Source organism: Meleagris gallopavo, chromosome 10, assembly GCF_905368555.1.
Source record: "Meleagris gallopavo chromosome 10, MGAL_WU_HG_1.1, whole genome shotgun sequence".
NCBI classification, from domain to species: domain Eukaryota; kingdom Metazoa; phylum Chordata; class Aves; order Galliformes; family Phasianidae; genus Meleagris; species Meleagris gallopavo.
In genome coordinates, this window is record NC_139413.1 from 12,725,116 (window position 1) to 12,747,200 (window position 22,085).

Below are 22,085 nucleotides of genomic sequence, written 5' to 3' on the forward strand. Positions count from 1 at the left end.
GATTACAGAAACTTGACCAAGTCTAGTCTGTGACAGGGATCCAGCCCTGTTTTATTTGATCCAGCAGACATTAAATGTCACCTTTCTTCTGACCCCAGCAACGTCCAGCTCTGACCCATCACCTCATTAACACAATTCTAGCATTTCCAAGCATCCAACTACTGCAGGTAGAGCTGTCCATAACAAATGGCCAATATCTGTAACCAATTCCCTTAGCTATGAAGTACATTAAAAGAAAATTACAAACTGCATTTATTAAAACAGCTAACAAGGCCAACAAAAAAATCAGAACTTCAAGATGAGGCATGTTTTATCACGCATGTTTCACTCCTGTTCACATGCATCTGGTTCACAGGGAGCACACTATTAGTCTGGTACACATGATCTGACACCCTCACATGTGCTAATTTCTCTGCTAACCATGAGGAGTACTGACTGCAGCACACACCATCTAGCAGCACCCTGAGTGCTCCTGCCAGTATCTGCAATCTGCTTTTAGAGCCAGCACTGACCTGGTGGCTTCTCAGATCTACCCCCAGATGAGGGCTGCTGATGGTTGGGGGCAGTGGTACCTCAGTTCTGAACCGCGTTGCTTAAGGCCCACTCATGTCTGCCCATCAAAAGAATTTAAGGGTTTTTTGTTTGTTTGTTTGTTTTGCAGATCTCTTTTTGCAGATCTAAAATCAAGCTGTATTTTGGTAGACATCATTTACTCTCCTCTAAAAGACAACATTTTCCTTGGCAGGTGACAAGCACCACCTCCACATTCTACTGTAGATGCTGCTAATTAAACCATAGTGAAATTCAGATAATTAGCAACCTTTTCTAACACGGCAGGTTACTTATTCTAAACCTTTTTTCCAGATGAAATGGCATTCAAGACATTTTAAAAATCTACTAATTTCCAGGCTCTTAAATGTATTTTCCATTCTAACAGGAAGAAAAAAAAAAAAGAAAAAAACAGAACAAATCATATAGGATACTGAATGCAGAGGAAGCATTTATCACCAGTGTTTGTTCACATTTTGCTATGTCTGAGTACATGAGCACTAACAAGAACGTGTTCATTCTCTCACCAGAGATGGTCTTTTATCATAATTATACAGTCTTTTTATTACATTTTAAAAATAAAAGTAGATTTTAAAACAAGCCTGTATCTTCAGCAGAAATTCTTTTAAACTTTCAGCAATGTATTACATTACCAAAGTATGGTATGCTGAGGATGCTTTAATACTTAAACGCACATTGCTGATGTGAAAGGAATAAGGAAGTGGAATTGTTTAGATTGAGGATTAATGTAAAGGTGGCATAATTACTTGAATGGATGCAGCCAGTCAAATGTAAGAATATTTTAGAGTTAAAAAAGAGGTTGTAAATGAGGAGCTTTGTTTCCAGGTCTTGCATAAAGGGACTGCCCACATCTGCCTTCTCACTCTAGAATATCAATGGCTGTTGGTCACAGTGACCATCACAGAGAATACAAAATATTCTTTCCTCCTTTTCTCCTGAATTGCAAAAACTGTCATTCCCTTCCAGCTACTCTCTACAGCATTCAGCAAAGCTGACTGAAAAGAATGCACATTAGGGCAGGGCTGCCCGAGCTGCTGGGCTGCAGGACCGCAGCTGACCCTCATTCAGTATGCTGCACTTCATCGGGGCACCGGGCAGCACAGCTGCAACTTTTGCCTTCTGCTGCCTACAGCCTTTGAACACTCTTAACTACAATGAGTCAGCTGTTCTGCTTCTGCCTCCCATACACACCTCTAATCACATTACTTCTTCATCAAGCTGGGAGCTCTGCAGGGGTTAACCCTGAAAAATTTTACAGTAAAGGCAGCATTTATTGTGGTGGCAATTACAGAAAGAGAAAAAGCAATTTCATCTTTTGTGTGGCTCACAGTTTCATTAATGCCATATACTTTTAGCCGACTTGAGTTGTTGTGCTTTAACTCAAAAAGACGTGGTACGCAAACCACCAGTGCTGAAATAAGAAATAAAGAAATAATGCAGGGCAAACTTTAACTTCTCAAACACAGGCTTAATTCTTCAAATACCAGTAATGCTTTCATTTGACAGCTTTATTAGTGTCCTAAGCTTCAGGCCAAACTTGCTGTAAACTGCTCAAATGAAGCTGAGAAACAAGAAAAAAATTAAACAGACCTGCAAAGAATTTGTTGCTCCTCCTGTTGTAGCAAGGAACTCTGCTCCTAGTGCTTCCTTAACCTCATGTGTGATGACAAAAGGAACTCAGATGAAAGGCAGCGCACCTGGCAGCAGTGGCTGTGTGGCAACATAGATCTTACGACATTCAGAGATGCTTCTGGGATTCTCTAGTATTGTCACCATGCTAGGCAAAGTCTCTCTACAGTGATAGATATTTTATATCTTTAGCATTCAGTAAGAAGCACACGATACATTACACAAGGACTAATCACAAAAATTATTTTTGTTGACTCTCAAGCTCCAAAATCTCAGAGTTCAGAATTCTGGATAAAGAAAAGTCCCTGATGCTGTCCAACATGTGAACAAATACCAAACACTTGTTCTGAGGCTATCCAAATGTTTCTGGGCAACGTAGTCACAAATAATGAATTATCTTTGCTACACCATGGGATCAGGATGAAGGCAGGCAGCTTATGATCCTCTTTTCATCTATCACTTCACATGGTTACATGAAAACCCACATCAAGTTAAGGGCATGACTACAGTTTAAATAAAGCTAGTACCATACATCTATGTCTAGCGGTTTTTCTACAAGGAGTAATTCAGGAAAGTTTAGATAAATCAACTAAACCCACGATAATAATACATGTAAGTTAAAATGCATTAAATTCCTATGTGGATATTCTCACTGAGAAGTGGTCTGACTTTACTGTAAAAGAGGATTAAGCTACCATGAACTGAGGCCATTCTCCTTCAGAATTAGATCATCCACACAGCAGCTTAAAGCCCTCTAGCTTTAGTGTACTTACCTCACACTTTTCATTCATCTGGATTTTCTTACAATTGGAACAATCCTTGGTTAAATAAAAATCTCCCCTCTTGTATATTTCTGGTTGATATTACAATGCATTACCTGGTTACTTGGAAATGTCTCAAAAATGTCTTGTGAAAAATAAAAAAATAAATCAGCTAAAGCTGTTTTGCAAGTAGCAGAAACAGAGACATCCTTTTGTGGAGGAAAATGACAGTAGCATACCTCAAGCCTTGGGCACTTGACAGATCACTAACTGCAGTGCTGGACTAAGCTTTTCCTAATCTTGAAAAGCAAACAAACAAAGAAACACAACCTTAAATCAATCTTACATCCCATCTGAAAGGATCTGTTCAGATAGAAAAAGACAGGCAAACAAGGCAGCCTCATTGGACAAGGTTGCAATGGAAAGCATCTGGCAACTTTGTCCTCTAGAAGTAAGAGTGGGGCAGGCACAGCACTGGGTGCCCCTTGTCACTGAGCAAAGGATACATTTTTAGAGGTTAAATAAGATGCACTCTGAAATTTACCCATCCCAGGCTCACAGATGAAATGCTAACTAATGAACAAGGAAAAGCAAACACTTTCACAGCCTGTTACCAACTCAGGTGTTAGTTCATCTGAATGATAAATTTTGTATGACTGAAAGAAAATGGATGCAATTCATGTTCCCAAGTAATGCCAAGTGACTGAGATGTAGCAAATAAATACAAAGAAAATAAAGTAAAAAAATATTAACCAAATATTCCCTTTGATTGCTACATAGCAGTTTGGCTTCAAACATCTCAGGGAACAGAGAACACTAATAATGATGCAAAAAAAAAAAAAAAAATTTAAACACTGACTTCATATAGTTTGCTCCAGAACAGACATAGACACATATCTGTAATATATATTTTGAACCCACATATCCATTGTCGCTCCTTACAGATCTGAACTACAAACAGTGATAATGGGAAAGTTTAAGAAAAATCTAACAAAGACAGAGCTCCTGTACTTCAATTTTCTTATTTCTTTGCTTGCCTTCATTATTCCTTGGCTTTCTCAAAACCAAAGAGTAAGGATGTGACTACCCACAGAGGTCTGCAGGTTCCAGTCTCACTGCTGACCCCACACCTGCAACCCAGATACCAAGTACAGACACAGCTCCGAGGTCTGCTGCAGCAGTCCCACATGAGTATGTAGAACCTGCTGTTACTTCAGATCTAGTCTGGTTACTATTATCTCCATGCATCTCCACACAAATCTGGGTTCCTGGAGACCAGAGCCTTAAAACACTTCACCAAGGAAAACCTGTTGCAAGAAAACAGGCAGTTTTGATGCATTTTCTGTCAGGGCTCTCCTTCACTAATGCACAAGTTAAGCCAGAAAAAGCACCCCTAAAACCCTGAAAACATAAGTCCTTTCATACTAGCTTTGGTAACATAGATTCCTCCTTATTTGTGAGTTTCGCAACAAATGGATCCAACATGCTGGGATTGCAGTTTGAACTGCACTGCCTTAATTCATTTCTTAAAAAAAAAAAAAAAAAAAAAAAAAAAAAAAAAAAAAAGGTAGTTTTGATCTGTAGAGCTAAAAAATTCTGCACTCAATGACTCTCTGGAGAGCAGACTCCGTTAGTCTGAAATTCACAACTTTGTCACCCTGTGCCTTTATCTGACCCAATCTGATACCTTCGATATCTACAGAACCCCTTGGCATCCCTCCAACATCCTGCAATCAGGTATCCTAAGGAACAGTGAAAGAGCTCTCCCTGGAAGAGGACAGCTCCTTCTCCCAGAAGGAGACCCTTTGAGCCACAAAGGTTCAAGATCCATCCCTCTCACCCTCTGCTGGGCTATGCTGTCAGTGGGTCTTTAAACAGGACCAAGCTGAGATGTTCAGCCTAAACTGCTGAACGTATGCATGCCAAGTTCTTCTGTCTGGCACAGCCTGAATCTTCTGCATCACAAAGAAATATTACTTGAGGGCATGTATGTCTGCAGCTATTCAATCCATATTTCTCCTGCAAAATTTTCTTCAACATCTGCATCACTCTATGATTATCTGAACACCATTCAATCTACCTTTAACTTGAGTTGCCTAAGTGTATTTGCATGTATATTGTAAGCATTATACTAAATGAGATGGGACCGCCTGCGTAATCATGCCATGACTTCCCCTTAGGGAAGCCTGGTAAAATTATGTTCCATTACATTTGTAAAATACTACCCATTAAAAGCAGGGATAAAACTTTTATGTTCATGTGAAACAAAGCAGAAAAATTCTCCACCCTTTAACTTATATCAATTTTGATACGAAAGAAGCATTTTCCAGGCAAGCAGGGATGCTGATTTTGAACTCACTGTGATGTGCTTTCAGCTTTGATTGTTTGACTGTTAAGCCTGTTTCCAAAATTCTCTCTTTTTTTTTTTTCTAATATTATAAAACAACAGAGAACAAAAATAGTTCATCTGCCCTGAAGAGTATAGGCAGTAGTTTTGGAAAAATCTTTCTTGGTGAACTTTCCTTATTCATAAAGGCCCATGTCATGAAAGAGAAAAACGGCACTATTAAGTGTCCTTTACTCTTGCTGCCGGTGAATTCATTGTTTTAATTCCTTGATGCTCTGGCAAACTTTCAAGTATGCCATGGGAGAATTTTAAAAATGAAGCATTCATTTAGGAGTCGCACAGTGGTGATATATACACACAGCTTCAATTTAAACCATTATTGCATACCATCCTTTTCCTTTTATAATAATCCATTAAATGCTTTCAAGTATGGAGAAGAAATAGCAACCTGTAGATCTGAATGGAGCCCAGATGACCTATAAAATACATCCTGCCTCACTGCCTGACTTGTTCCAGCTCTCATCTCTAATGGTTGCTATTGTTATTCTACCATCCAGACAACTACACACATCAATTATACATTCTTCTGGGTCACAAACACATTTTCTTAGGCAACCTTTTTGTCTTAATGCATGACGCTCTCTCTTCAGCCTGTGAACAAAGTTGAAGGTCTTAATATTAAAAAAATATTACTTTTTCTTAAACTGTGTTGATAATTGGAAAATATCTACATTAAAATCAGCAGATAGAGTTTTTTGAACTATTTAAAAGTACTTGTTCGGACCACATATTTTCTCCTATTGCACCAAATGCATTAAGCAGCTCTCTGTGTACAAAGAACATTTTTTCTTTTGTTATATTAGTGCCTGGCAGCATGGCTATAATTAAATGTCCTTTGCTTTCTTTGTTTTATGACACTAACAATTCGATCATCTTAATTGGACTTTCCTTGGCGTATACATAGCTGGCTCAAAAGCAAAACCTTTCCTCTGTGAAACAAACTCAAGATGTAGATTATGGACAATTTCTGACTTTTTTAGAATCTTTGACTTTTGTCTTTTTTTAATGATCCTAATTTCAAAATTTGCAGTTTATCCACTATCATGCAAGTGTAAGACAGCTCTCAATTTTCTATTTTTATTTGCAGATAATAGTCTCAAACAAAATCCTTGCTACATTTCCAAAGCAGTAAAGGCATTTAACTTTTCAAGTTAATCAAGTAAGACAAATAGTTTGGGAAACAAAACATGTCACTTCCAAAGAACTCTTACACATCACATATATGATGTTTCTGTCATTGAAAATATACAGTAGTTGTTTTAAAACACAATCAAATGTAAAAAAAAAAAAAAAAAAAAAACAACAACTTTCCAACAGTTCAGAAATCCCACCTTCTCTTTCTTTAGTGTCAGTGGGATAGCACAGAGAATAAGCAAAGGACAGCCTCATGCTATCTGCAAAGCATGAAGGAAATGGGCTATTTGATAAATATTCACAGAGATGGTCTTGAAGCCCATCTCAGCAGGGCACAGTGCCCAGGCACCAGTTTTGCCCATCTCCAGGAGATGGTGTCAGTTCAGCAGCCAGTGCTTCCAGCAGGGTTTCACCTCTGTTCCTGGGGGTTGGTGGATCACACCTAACCCAGTGTAACTCACTCACTAACGCATGCCATGAAGACCGTGTTAATTTGCAGTCTCCCAAATTTCGTATCCTATCTTAAGTGCTTTCACTTTCCACATTTTTGATAGCTCTGATTTTATCCATGTGAGGACAGAGCCTTAGAGCAAAGCTGCAGTGAAGGCTGTAGCTCTGCAATCTTGCATTTCACCTGCTCACTAGTTTCATGCCTTTAAAGCACTTGATAGGACCCATTTAGCAGAATCCTATTCAGATCTACAAAAACCAAGGGATAAATATTATTTTAACAGGGGTTTCTGGTTGGCTGGTCAGTTTGTTTGTTTGTGAAGGCAAGGGGGTGTTTTAGGTTTAACTTTATTATAACTAAGCCTATATAAATGCAAATACTGTTTCTGTAGATATAATTTCATAAAGCAAAACTCCCCACAATCTTTAGTAGTGAAATTCAAGTGGCAACTGTGACAAGCAAAGAAAAATGAATGCAGTTAACTTCAGCCATCCCTGCTCATCTGAAAACTTGTGTCAGTTCCTAAATAAGCTTTTCATTTTTCTATTCAGTCTGCTGATCTTTGTTGATTTACAGCATGAATGAGCATGGCACATTGCAACTTGTATAGTATATTTTTCCTAAATAATAAAGCATTTATTGCAGAACCATCAAGCCTGCTACTAGCTTTGAATTATTATAGCAATGAAGTGCCATGTTAACAACTCATTTACATTGTTGCAGAAGACTGCATTAGCACTATATGTAATTTAATCTCGATCAGGAGAAGGAACACCCCAAAACACATCTAGAACTGATAAGTTACAACTCAATGACATTTTTCTAACCAATCTTCTCCCAAAATGGGGCTCCATCAAGCCCATCTCATCCTTGACTATGCACAGTGTACAAATTGCTGCTGAACAAATCACTCCCACATGGCCCTCAAAGCTTCAGCAGACCCCAGGCTCTTCCTCTGCTGGAAGGAGGAGAAAGTATAGTATTTATATCTCCATATCAGTAAGTATGGAGATTTGCAAAGATCTTATTGCTTTCCACAGCGCCACTCACCCTTGCGGCAGGTTCCCAGAAGATGACAGTATCTTAGGAAGAAGCTCCTGCTGTTATGCTAACATTCTGGGTGACTACAATAATATAATATTAAAAAAAAAAAAAAAGAATTGGGGAAAAATATCTCCCAGGGTATCTAATATTATCCAGCTGTTAACACGAAAAGATCCTGTTCTTTCATGTTCCTAAAATAGGCTGGATACTACCACAAAGCCTGATTTAGGCAACCATAAATAAAAACAGACCAGACAAATTTTCCTTTCCAGTAAAATAGATGGAATGCATGGATTTCAACATTATACATAACATTTGAGGAGTTATCCAAAGTACCAGTGATTTAATGGTGAGGATAGACTTGATTTGTTGAATAGGGAAGCCTGACTGGAACAAGGTGACTTCATTTTTATTGGATAAAACAGACTTACATGGAAGTAGAAAGAATAATCTATAGATGTGCCATAAGACAGTGGCCAGTCACGTCCCTATCCACTTCTGCCTACAGAGTTTGGTGGCAGAGGAAGACCAATACAGCAAAGAAAATGTTTCAACAGTATTGTTTCAAGATCTTGACATTTAGTTCAGTTATCTATGAGAAATACTGTATTTTTTTAATACCATTTAATTTGTGCCCAAGTCTGTCCAAATTATTCCTGCATAATCTTCCATTGCTATCTAATAAGTTGTAAGAGGCAACATGTTGCTGACTTCTTTAGTTCTCTCATAACCAAGATTTGCCTAAGAAATGCGTTGTACCACATCATCAATCACCTGTCTTTGGCTGTGATTATTCAAGAATAATTTGATTTCCTCAGTCTTCTTTTTTTCCTTTTTGTTTTTCTCATAAGACATTTCAAGTCTTGAACCTATTAACATGCTGAAGTGTTACTGTCACTTTCTATTTCACTGAAATTGCTCATAATAGAGGGCAGAATTTTACTTCTTATCTATTAGCTTTATTATTGGTGGCTTTTTTCCCCTCTATAGTGTCCCACGATCAGCTCTGATGTTATTCACTTGAAAAAGCCTCCTATTTGAGTTCCATTTCCACCTCTTTCCAGGAGCCAATTACAAATGATCAGTTTACCTTATCTCCTTGAGCTAAACAAGCCAGCAGCTCACCCCTACCACCAGTTGCCTCTTTCAGCCTAGCAAAGGCAGGCAGCTCATCGTAGGCACACAAGTTATATCCAACTAATACAGGTGCTTTCCTAACCAGCAGCAGTGAGGGGTAACATAAAAAGCAGTAGCCACACAGTCAGAACTGCTAAATCTGCCCTGTGTGTGAGATTATCTGTTGTTACTATGAAAATCATACGACTGAAAGGCTACACCCTTAATTAAAAACTCTATCTTACCAATCAATGGCATTTAATATGTTAATCTAACTACTTCAATGCCCCTCCACAAGAATATACTTATTCTGCTTTATTTCACATAAATTACCCAGTCAAAAAATTATTTGAACTATGAGGCAGAAATAAGCAAGCGTTATTGTTTACTGGTTGACCAGATAAGGAGTTAAACGTCTAGAGGTGAAGTGGAGGACAATTAATGTACTAGCCTGCTCAATTATCATACAATGCCCACTTCTCGGGGAATTAGAGCTATTATGATCTACTCCTATGAATAAATGAGAATTTCTGCTCTCAGAGGGCAATGTAATAGTTTTGGAAAAAATCTTTTCATGAGACTGTGGCTTTATCAGTTATATTTTAGAGTCAGTATAAATACTTGTGTATCACAGGATAGGAACTACAGACAAGCTTGTAATTTTAATTTTTGCTCTCATATTATTTCTGTTCATTTCTCCTGTGTTCTTATTCTAGAAGTCAAAACAAAATTAACTTTGGTTTTTCAGGTCTTCTCCTTTTGTAAAATGTTACCAGAAATCTAATATCAAAATAAAGATATAAATAATGATTTGAATAATACAAATTCTGCACAAATTGTTTTCCAATGCAAACAAACACACTCAAAAATGTCTTGATGACATTCAACTGTATTATAACACTTGAAAGATACTCAAACACAGCTTCAAAAATAAGGGGAAAAAATAAGAGTATTTCTATTCAATTTTCACATGACCTAATAAAAGCATTGTTTGTATTAAATTTTATATTAAAAATATTCTTTCTTGATCATTTTGACCCAAATGTTTTGGAGCTTTATCAACAGAATAACTGATTTTCTCCACCGCTGACAAGGTACAGAGTTCCATGGTCATTTTCCCAGCAGACAGAATAAACCTAAATATATGATAGTTTTAAGATAGCCTGACCACAAAAGAAAGCTTTAGGAGACCCAAATAGTGGACCATATGTGATATCAAATGGGCAAGCCATTAACATCAGCTGTGAACATATTGTACCAACTGGGAATGAAAATAAAACATTCAACTACCAACTGTTATAATCTGTAAATAGTCAAACCAAGTCCTCTGGGTTCCAAAAATACATGAATAGGGTGACTCGTTGAGGTCCCATTGTCCTGTTCTTAGGTAATGCAGTATATTTGCTCCTAGGGAAATATAATGCAGTCAGTGAGAGCTGATATCAGAGACACTCCCTGCACATTAAGGTCTCCTGGATTTTTGAAACTATAGCTGAAGATTACACACTAAGGATTATGAAATAAAGAATTCTCTTGAAGCAACTTTTCTGTGAACAACGCACTGTAACAATTTAAAAAATCCCATTGTAAATTATGTTGAAAAACTGGTAGTATACTAGAAAATTTATAGAGGGCACTAAACTGGTGAGAATTCATTGTACAGCTGGCAAGTGCACTCCTACCTACTAGTTGCTTCATATTTAATAATGCATGTTATGAACAGATGGATAGAATGTCAATAAGGCTCTCTGTATCATCAGTGGTAATGAAATACTGGACTTTGAATGCTTAATAGCACAGAAAACAAAAAGCCTGGAGGAAATTTGTCAATGTCATGCATGCAGTACTGTAGCAGTGCTTTAACACTGTTAGTGTGAGGCCATATGTTTCTTCTAACAGCATCTACTGTAGCTGGGTGCCAAAAAAAAAGTTTGACACTTTTTTTTTTTTTTTAAACTCTTGCAACATGTTAAGAGCAAATACCCTGTGAATCAGTCAAGTGGAGTAGTCAGCAGACATGCAACATCATTATTCTTTTTATTCCATTTCTCAATGGAAAGAAGCTAAGGAAACTTGCTAGTAAACACTGTTCTTTATACCAGTTTTAGAAATACACTTGAAAGTAATCTCTTAAAAATTAAATATAGAAATAAAGGCACTGAATTCTCTGTATTAAGCAGTAAATCTCATAGTCAAGAGTCATGGAAAATGTAAAACTGGAAAATATTGCAAGCATAAGAAAAGAAGAAACACAGCAGGTTCCAGAAATTAGGCACTTAAGAAGGAATAAACTAAAATTATCTTGGGTAAGTATAAGCTAAAACATCTAGGGAAAACATTCCGAAATAGTCAAAAGGAAGAGGAGAGAAGGAAGATGCCAAACTGAATGAGAAAGAGATGCAGGTATGGCAATAAACACACTAGGCACAGGCTTTCACTGTGACATGAATGGAGAAGCAGGAGCCCAGCAGCACCTACCAACGCTTTGGTGGCACCCACATTGGTGCTCCCATGCCGGGCACTTCTCAGGGAACCCCATACTCACAGCTATGTAAGTTGTAATTTGCTGTTGCAACTAGTCCTCTGCAAGACACGGAGATAGATCTCAACTTCAGAAATACAACTGGAATAACAAGTATAAGGTGTTAGCAGGAATCACTGAGAGTTTAACTATTGATTTTGGGTAAAGAACTATTGGACCATTGTCAGGTGTTCAAGGGGCTAAAAATCTTGGGGAAAGGTTCAAATTCCTTGAGCAGCAACATTGCTTCCTGCCCTGTGACACCCACAAGTGTCTATGTTCTTCTCCATGTCCACCTTTCCCATGCTGCCCTCAGCCAAGCAGTTCTGAGCTGTGATATGCCTTGACTCACTGCCACCAGCCCTGACTCCAGACAAACCCAGCTACTTCCTAGACTGCATGGGACTGCCACAAGTGCTGGTATCTTTGGGACTTTTGCCACCACCAGACTCAGCTGTGCAAATTACCATTGTGTTCAAGAATTATTAGAGAAGGCTAACAGCGTTTCCTTGGAAAAGGAAGTTAGAAATCATATCATCAACAACAGTTACACCACCAACCGTATGGAATGCATTTCAATTCAGCACAGAGCAGATGATTTTCCCTTCTGCAACAGAGGGGGATGCAAAGAAGCCACCTTAGAGTATTACCCTCTTCCTCTCACTTCTGTTTTCCCTGGAAATATCCTGAGCCCTAACCACAGCAGTTACATTTACAAGAATGAAGCAAATTTTTGGAAGTTCCAGAAGCACAAATACTAATAGGGATGCAAGCTTTCTGTGCAGCAGGGCACCAAGATGTGAGAAGAATTGAATAGCAGCAGGGGATCCTCATCCACCATGGCCAGAAGAGATGCTCATCAAGAAGCAGAAGTAAAGCAAAGGAACAATTCTCAAAGAACTGATAAAAATATTCTACCTATTAGATTTCTCTTAGCTAGAATCTCATGTGTATGTTGGACCCTGAGAAAAAAAGACCTGAAGAAAATGCTGTGGTACGCATTTACTGATAGTAAATGTCATTCTCAGCCTAGAAGGTCTTAGGTAGGTTTTTCAAAACCAAAAGGATATTGATAGCTGAAGAAAGTTTCAAGAACAACTTCTTAAGGGAAAAATATAATAATCTATAAATATTTGAAGTGTGTAAAGCCATCAAGGGAAAGGGATATAACTAGAAATAGTGGAAAGAAAAAGCTTAATCTCAATAGAGTATCAGGAAAATCTTCCTGACAGTGAGATGTATTACCTTGTGAAATAGTCTCCCAAGGAGAAATATGGAAGCTTTCACTCGGGATTTTAAAAACTAAAGTTGACAGAAGACTAAAAAATGTTCTCTATGAAATAATCCTACATTGGCAGAAAAACTGACTGAATAAGCCATCCTGTCTTTTCTCTTTCTATGCGCTTCAGCTTTTGATGATTTGCTAATCTTTTGTAAACAGTCAAAGGTTATCAGAAAGGAGCTCATCCAATTAATATGATGGATAACAAGATTACAAAGGTGGTCACTGTGAAACACTATTACAAAGTATTTCTTTAAATGCTGAAAAGCAGGTGCTTTTCAGACAGCGGGGTTTTTCCCCAAGATTTGACAAATATGACCTCAATCCTGTTTTCAAGTACATGCTTTATTTTAAGTGTGCTTTCTTTCTCCCATTAATCCAAAGACAGTCCAAACCTATGGTCTGAAACATGCCTGTAAGAAAAGAATTTTCCAAGAGTCCTTGGAAGAGTTTCCCATCCTCAACACAACATTGGCAGGTGCTGTGTGTAATCAAACTTAAACAAGCAAATAATGCCTTTTGCACCTTTATTAGCACCTTTCAAACCACCACTGACAAGGACAGGCTAAGTTAGTTCAGAACTGGTCAAAATTGCACACCTTTCTGCAGTGTTTCCTATTTAATCTAACCAACCTGACACTGTGAACAGTGTTAATGAATATTACAGTCTGTTATATTGACTTATACATCATAAACAAAGATGGTGAAAGTACTTTGGGAAAGAGTCTGTGAATTGTGTTCTACAGCTTCGTCCTGAAATCATCCTATCACACATTTCAGTCACTATTAGCATCAATATTTAGCACACAGTGTATTTCATTTACTGCATTTCATTCATTCAGTGCTGGGAGAGAGCACAGACCTTGTGCCCTGTAGATGTGCTGCAGTGGTACCTGGCTGTAACCACACCAGCACCTGTACAGATATGATTCCTGTGCAGGCATTACTGGCAGCTGCCACAAAACCAGTCAAGGAGAAAGCCAGGGTTTCACTTCCCCTATGAAAATACCTAGGGAACCAAGCAAGAACAAATCAAAAGGGATGAACAGACTTTACTCTGAGCATCTGGAGACTGTAATAGAAAATGCTAGCCCATCTAGAGCTTTAAAGAATTTTATTAGTTCTGCAGCACAAATACAACTTCTCATTAAATACTTTTCTGCCAATAAGTAGTAAATGATTTCCTCTAGCAGCGTTACTGAGAGCTGTTTTGGAAGGAGCTCTCCATTTATGTGCTTTAAATACCAATAGGTTATTTGTGTATTTTTTAAGAAATTCAGCCTGCACATGCATGAACCATACAGGATATATCTGTAAGGATGAAATTACCAAGTTTTTGCTGTCCAGCAGTGCCATTTGCAAAGATTAAGTGACTCTAGAGTATAGGTGCCTCTTGGTCCCTAAATCACACTTTTTAACCGACAATAACTCCCCAGTTTGGGAGAAACCCAAAACCCCTAAGAGTCCCAGAGATGCCACTCTGCCTCAGCAATCCCAGGGCTGCCAGCACACAGCACAGTTGGAGGAGAAGCATCTGCTCAGAGGGTGCTTCCTGCCCATTTTATCAGCAGCCAGCATCCCATTGCTTGCATGGGCCACTCTCCCTTTCCCCCCTTTCCCCTCTCTTCTCCTCAGTCCCACAAGCTTTATCTTTCCTACTCATTACAAGACTTTTGATAGAGTTGTTTTATTGTTATTACTTTTGCCTGCGTTTTACAGCTGGCATATCATCCCCTGCTGCACTAAATCAACACTTCTGAAAGCAGCAGCCTTCGAGTGACTGGCTGGAGCCGCTGCTTGCAGAAGTGTCAATTTGGTACAGCAGGGGATAGGGGTCACAGCTGCAAAAGCAAAGGAGAGGCCCTATTTTATGCTTTAAAATGGTAAAAATGTCAGAGGGGAGGGAAATCTATATAAAGGAGAAAAAAAAGTGTAGAACAAAGGAAATGAAGAGGAAGAAGAGAAAAAGGGTTTAGCATAAAGAAGTAAGAAGAAAAAAATGACACTGCACAATAGAACAAAATCAATGGTGAATAAGATGTAGGATTCTTGTAAATGGGTATTTTCAAGGTAAAAACAGGTCATACGCATAACAGAAACAGACCTGCTGGTAGTCCCCCTCTGCTTTGTGGAGAAAGTTTGGCTCACTAAACTTAAATTATTCTCTTAATCAGCTATGCTCACTATAGGTTGTGATGTACTTCTTAGCACAAATGCCAGAGATAAAAATACATTTATTTCATAGAGAAATTGATTTTATGAATAAATTTCATAATAGAAGACCAAGAATCCTATACTTGCAAATCCGAATCAGCAAAAGTGAACAGAAATTCCTTCTGGAGTTAACTGGACTGCACACAGTCTTTAGAGGTCCCATTGGAAAAGTAGGTATCTATTACTATTACAGCTAAAAGGAAAATAAACGAAAAACATAGATCCAGGAGGATAAATTACAGAAAAAAAAAAAAAAAAACACCTTTCATTTTCCACATTATGTAAATATGTAAATTCATCTAATGCATATTTCAAATACTATTAGCATTAATGTTTGACTTTAAATGATGCCCTTTATTTCTTCCAATCTTTGTCTGGGAGCTGCTGCTTTCCTTGCTCTCTATTAACTTTCCAAAGCATGCTTGAAATAAGGGACTACAAATGAACGAACTGTTATAGTTCTAAGAGATGTTCAAACAGTCAGAGTACTGTTCAAAAATTCAAATAAATGCACCAGTTATTTATTTCTACAACAAGTGAAATCACCTCTCCTGACCCACAGTTACACTTCAGTGGCAGCAGCGCATGGAACCCACGATGCCTCCAAAGTTTCGACTCCCAGGGTCACCTTGTATGTGCCAAAGCAATCTCACTTTTTGTCTTCCCAGCTTTTCCTTACCAGTGTCACCAATTCAGACAAGAAGCTAAAGAAAAACAAAAGAGCAATAATCAAATGGGTAGAACTAAAGATCAGAAAGGATGATATTCAGACTAGATGATCCCTAATGGGAAAATTCAGGATTGCATCACTTGATGTGACAACACAAGCCAGCTTCACGTTTTAGAGAAATGTTTCAACAACTTCTCTTTAAAATGTTTATGGAGGACTCTGTATTTTGCCCCCTGTAAACCAAGTCCCAAGTCAGACTGTCACTGTCCAAAGTACAGTTTCTATACACCCTGACCACCTCCCCTCTTTGCACATTTTCTCAGCACAACACAGCTTTGTTGTCTTGCTGCTCGCTAACTGCTCCCTCAGAGTGGGTGCCCAACCCCAACCACCTCTTTCCATCTGTCAAGTTCCTGCTCTCCACACCACCAGAAAACAGCAGATTTTTGTCCAGCCCAAGCTCAGGGGGGCCCAGTCATGAGTGAAGGAGCATATTTTCAGAACAGATGTTAAACGTGATTTCAAAACTAAGACATTTTACCATAAGAACTTATTACATTCTTTACATCCACTTCATTTTCCAAAGTAAATCATACTTACCCTTCAGTTCCAATCATTATTCTGTTGCCTATCAAGCAGATTTCACTTTCTTGATGCTCCTATTCAACTCCATGCTTCACATTCATACAGTACTGAGAGGACAAAATGTTCATCTCCTCCTACATTGTTAAATTTAAACTGAAAACTTTCTAACCTGAAAAAATTACACAGTAAAAAAAAAAACATCAACCTCCAACTACATCAATATTTAAAGTCAATGCTCAACAGCATGTATTAGCTTAGGTATATGGCCTTGTCTCTCTGGTGGCTTAGACTGCAATACAAATAGCAGGGTATATTTTACATGAAGAACTTCTTGACAGAGCCATCGAGTGCTAAAGAAACCATATGTAAGCTCTAGCAAAATTAATACTATGTTACCTCAGTATATTATATCAACATACTGATATACCAATCTGATTGGATAGCTTTCCTTTGGCTTGTATACAAAAAGATCCCCTAGATCAAACACAGATCTCAAGTTTGTTACAGGATCCACCTATGTAAAACATTTGGTATGCATAAATAGGAACAAAAGATGGCCCCCATTCATTAACTGAAATATATCTTCTCTTATCCTAATTCTTGTAGCAATCTTCAAAGTAATTAAAAATTTCTATGAAAAATTTTAAAAGCAATAAGCTGACTTAAAGCAAACTAGTAACTATTGAATTCATCTGCATCCTTATCATTCACTCTCCATAGATAGTCAATGTTCACTTAACTCTGGGTACATGAAATTACGAGAATGTTTCAGACCATCTTCAAAAATCTTCTCTGCAGTGTGGACGTCATGACTTTCAAATAAGAAGACCTACTTCCACACAAATTCCTGTCTTTTGCAAGATCTACAATATCTCAATGAAAAGTCCTGCAGTAAGAACAGACACTCACAGACATTAAAAGTGTTCCAATGTTGAGTAAAAAGCATTTTCCTTTCATCTTTACGTAAATCACCTATTCAATGTAAACATGTAGACTGAAGATCCACTTCTTTTAAATAAGTCTTATTTTCTACTATCACCAATTCTCACTCCAATTTACAAGTTTTACATTTTTCTTCCTTTAACCAATTGTGATTTACTACTGTCTGTCTAGCAGCAAGAGTCAGCTCAGCTATTCCTGTCTCTCGGGGCTAAAGTCTTTTTCTAGAGCTGCTTTTGCTCTGTGTCTCTGTAGATGAGTTGTTGATAGATAAGAGACATTCCATAACACTGAGGAATGAGCCGCTGTTAAACAATGACTCAGCCACTTCAGTAATGCCTGCTTTGAATGGGATGAATTAACTGCCATGGCACTCAGCTTTATCAAAAGGCCCCATGTTGGTGGCTGCATTCTATTTGGTCCCCTACTTGCATCAGTTTCATCTGTTGTGACAAGCGATAGATGCAAGTTATGGTATTTATGGCATATTATGGCACCACGAGAGTGAGCACATAAATATTCCAAACAGAGCAGAAAAACACATTTGGCTTTGTATAATAGTAGTGCATCTTATTAGCAGAGAAGGTGATGGTTCAAGGTAAGGGAATACATGTCAGCTAAGCACACTCCACATGACAGTGCTGCAACAGCTGCTATTTGCTGAGCTTCTGGACCCCTTTTACAGGTCGTTGTTCAGCCAGGCTTATGCTTCAGAGAGAAAGCCAGACTCCAAAAATTACCTCAACCAGAGAACTTTCCTCCATTAAGAATCTAAATCGCTATCTCCAAAAAGATTCGTAGCCTAAATGATTGTATCACTGGTTAAACTCCAGAAATTTGAAGAATTTGATTTCTTAAAAGATAAGAATTCACAGTTTTAAGCATTCAAATTAGAAAGTACAACAAGTATTAGAAAAAAGCTATCTTTCGCACATTTGTATGACTATCTATTCCACAATGTCCTAAAGTTACAAAAATACAACTCAGCATACAGTCACTGTGACAGGACAACCCCAATACATTCCCCAGTTTTGGGAGATAACTTATGATGAATGATATGAGTAACCAAGTGATTTGGGGTGACAAAAAGAGCTTAAAAGACATTCTCAGCCTGCAACCACAGCAGGGCACAGCTAGCCACAGTGCTCTCACCACCACATAAACATTTCTGCGTTATTTCTGTAATGCTTTCCAACACAAAGACAGAAGAAGGCATTAATATCAATTAATTGTCAGCAAAATGACAATTTTGAAAGCAGAGAAAATACTTATTTTCCAACAAGTGTGTTGTTATGGAAACAGCTGCGAGCTGCCATTTGTCACAAAGCGCTGTGCACGTGCAGCCCCAGCATGGGTTTGGGGCAGCTCCGCACCCAGCAAGCACTGTGCCTGGCAGCAGGTCTGGTTGGTGGGGAAAGGAGCAGGGAGGAAGTATCAGTGCCCCAAGAACTGGTGCAAGTCACCTTGGTAAGCAGCCAGGTATCTTTGTTTATCAGCCCAAAAAAGCAGATTGCAGTGTATGAAAAGATGGAAAACAAAATCCATCATCTGTACTGGGGGGAGAAGCCTCCAAAATTAGACAATTTGGTGTTTCTCCTTGCAGCTAGTTTGCTATATTTTCTTTTTTAGGCAATAGACAGCTAACCAGCAGTCATTTGTTTACATGGGTGCATGATGCCACCTGAAGGCATTGTCCATCTGCCAGTACTTGCCTGGAGGGCCTTATCCCATACCCTTGTACTGCATGGCCCCACAGCCTCCATTCAACTGCCAGGCTGAACACCAACAAACGTGAACCCTGAAAGTTTCAGTAGCAAGAGCTTATCAGTCCTCCTAAATTTTAAACAGACCTGGCAAAAACAAACTAGTAAACTCATCAAGATCTAACCTTATAGCTTTCTCATGTTGCTCATAACAAGTCATTCCTCTACATTCTTTTGCACAATGAAAATTTATTTTCCCCTAGGTAATTAAAATATTTGTTTTCAGGTTTAAATCTTTGCTGTATTCACATGTCACATTAAATACACAATCCATACATATGTGAGCATGTTCAGCTAGTATTCAGATGGAGGAGACAGAGAATTCCTTTCCAAAAAAAAAGAAATCAATATTTCATTCCAATTATAAAAGAAACCAAATCTTCGAATGTTGGAGTACAATGTAGCTACCCTGGAGAATAGATATTTGGTTTTCCTACCAGCACTACCCCTCCATAATTGAACAGCTGCAGAAAAGAAAGAGGAAACAAACACACTTAGAAATTAGTTTTCAAACGTACGTTCATGGGAAATTTTCTACTCTATTGTGCTTTTGGTCACAACATGTGAAAACCAAGTTCCTTACTGCTACAAAACAGATTAGAAAGGGGCAAAGCCATTTAATTCATTATACTGTATGAACCCTCACTCACTGGAGAAAATTAAGCGCAGAATCCACATACCTAAGGCACCAAAGTCTATCCTTAGCTACTAGGAGCACTAGAGCCTATGGATTAATTTGTTTATTAAACAGATACTATTTTTTTTCCAGGAAAAAAAAAAGATTCTACTATGTTCTGGTTAAATTTGCACTGCTGTTTGCAAATTTTTAAGTGCCTGAGTCATTCCATTCTAAGCAAGGTATCAGTCAAAAGGACAAGGCAAAATTTTAAATATATCTATTTTAGAAGTCCTATTTATATATTTTCAGGGAGAAGAGGGAAATACATCATAAAATATGAATTTAATTTTTATACGAGTATGTGTGTATATATATGTTTGTGTGTATATATATATGTGTGTGTGTGTGTGTGTATAGTCTTCTATACTGAAATCATAAATGTTTAAATGCATCGTCTGCTTTTGCTTATTTCACATTTTAAGGGAAGGAAGGAAAAGAAGGTTCTTTACCGCAGTACAAAGAAAGATGTTCTAATAGCACAAGATCCAATTAAAATAATAGGGCCATTTATTTCTGTAGGATTTCACACATACAAGAGAAATGCTAACCCTTGGGAGAATGTTCTCAGTTCATTTAACAATATATGTTTCCTCCGATATGAAAACTTGAGCTTTTGCATTATAACATCATTGCTAACAAGGCACACGTATCTATCTCGTAAGTAGATGGAAACGTGGATGTGGGAAGAATGATAATGGTTCTTTATTCATAATGCACTCATCTCAGGATATATGTGCATCTGTTTTGTACTCACACTGAGTAGATATTTCCTCTCCCTACTTTTAATAAACACACTCAAGAAAGGCTCTGCACTCTGAAAGACAATAAAAAGATTAGTAAAGAACTGAGAGAGATCAGTAAGGAAAAGAGCTGTGAAATGAAACAAAAAAAAGAGGAATTTATATTCTAAGTCCACAGCTGCCAGAACATTTAAAGGGCAGCTGGCACAGAGCTGAGTTCCGGGGCACCCAGCTCACACAATGCCACCAGCACAAAGCACAGCCAGTGGGTGCCATGCCACCAGCACCCCTTGGGCTGCTCACACCCTGCTGAGTACAGGCAGTCCCATCACTGCTGCTGTCACCAGCTCAGGGGACAGCATCACACCTGCACCCTGCAGCTCAGGAGATTCTGCCTTCATGCTGGCATCAGGGCCCAGGGCTGGGTGGGTGTACAAAGTAGAAAGGCTGAAATTACAGGGTACTTCAAATTCTATTTCACATGCTTGGGACCCAAAAGGAAACTTGATCAAAGATGGACGTTTTAGGCTAGTGGTTCTCTCTGTTGTTTAGATAAGGATGTTCAGGACTGGGACCAGATATACCAACTCTGGGGTTTTTAAACCCAGTTAACTCATACTGCAAATCTCACTGCTTATTCTTCTCTATTACACAAAGTTGCAGATCGACCAGATGAGCTATTAATGAGTAAAGATTCTTTCTTGTAGATCAGTTTCCACTGACTGTCAGCACACAAATATTTCTACCTAACCACGAGAACAAATGCAACACTAAGATTTGAAAGATCAAATCCCTAACTGAATTAAGTCAGTAATCTCAAATTACAGATACAGTCCTACAGTCAAAGTGCCAAAATGATGTCCATCTAATTCGCGACGGAAACACAAATGATGTGATTAAGTGTCTCAGAGAGTGCACACACAGGACAGATCTCTAGGAAAATGTGAGTCTTCGAGTACTTTTCTCTGCATATGCTACTTGTAAGCCCAGAACAACACACTTGTGCATGTCTTGTATATTTGATTGGTTCTATAAGGTTTTCATCTAAATTCAAAATATAACTGTGTTTAGATATATTTGAAAATTTTATTGCATTTAGTTATGAGGTATAAATTTTTACTGAGAGATTCTGGGGCACATAACATTGCCCGATCATTTCAAACACGTTAATTCTGAAACAGGCTTGAATCAATAACACAAAAGAGGCAGTAAAACCAATTCTTACGGTAGTCACGGTTGCATAAAATAACATCAAGACAGGCAGATTGAAAGCTCTGTGAATCACAAATATAATTTGCAACCAACTCTAAGCACAAAGATGAAATAGATAGGTGGAAGATATAGATAAAAACAAATGATAGATACATTGAATTAAAAAAAAAAACAAAAAACAAAAAACAAAACTGGTTATGAAGAAAGAATGCAGAGTAATTGCTATCTAATAAGGTGTGGGGGGAAAAAAAAAAAAAAAAAGATGCCATGCAAGTAATTCAAGGTAAATAGAATGCTTTAAAACTTATGTACAGGCTCTCTTCTCACTCTGTAAGGCATAGACAGACAGAGGGTGAATGTATAAATAA

At 38.1% G+C, this 22,085-nt stretch overlaps 1 long non-coding RNA gene across 2 annotated transcripts in view; it reads right to left on the reverse strand.

Moving 5' to 3' along the window:
* Positions 1 to 22,085, reverse strand: part of LOC146543706 (uncharacterized) — a 147,406-nt gene that overhangs the window by 23,400 nt on the left and 101,921 nt on the right. The window contains exons 1-2 of one of the 2 annotated variants that reach the window (XR_014885221.1): positions 16,400 to 16,547; positions 15,676 to 15,833 (exon numbers count right to left, since the gene is read on the reverse strand). The exons of the other annotated variant lie outside the window; for it this stretch is intronic. This is a non-coding gene — a long non-coding RNA (uncharacterized LOC146543706). Of the gene's footprint in view, positions 1 to 15,675; positions 15,834 to 16,399; positions 16,548 to 22,085 lie in introns of those variants that run through there. 2 annotated transcript variants of the gene reach the window in all.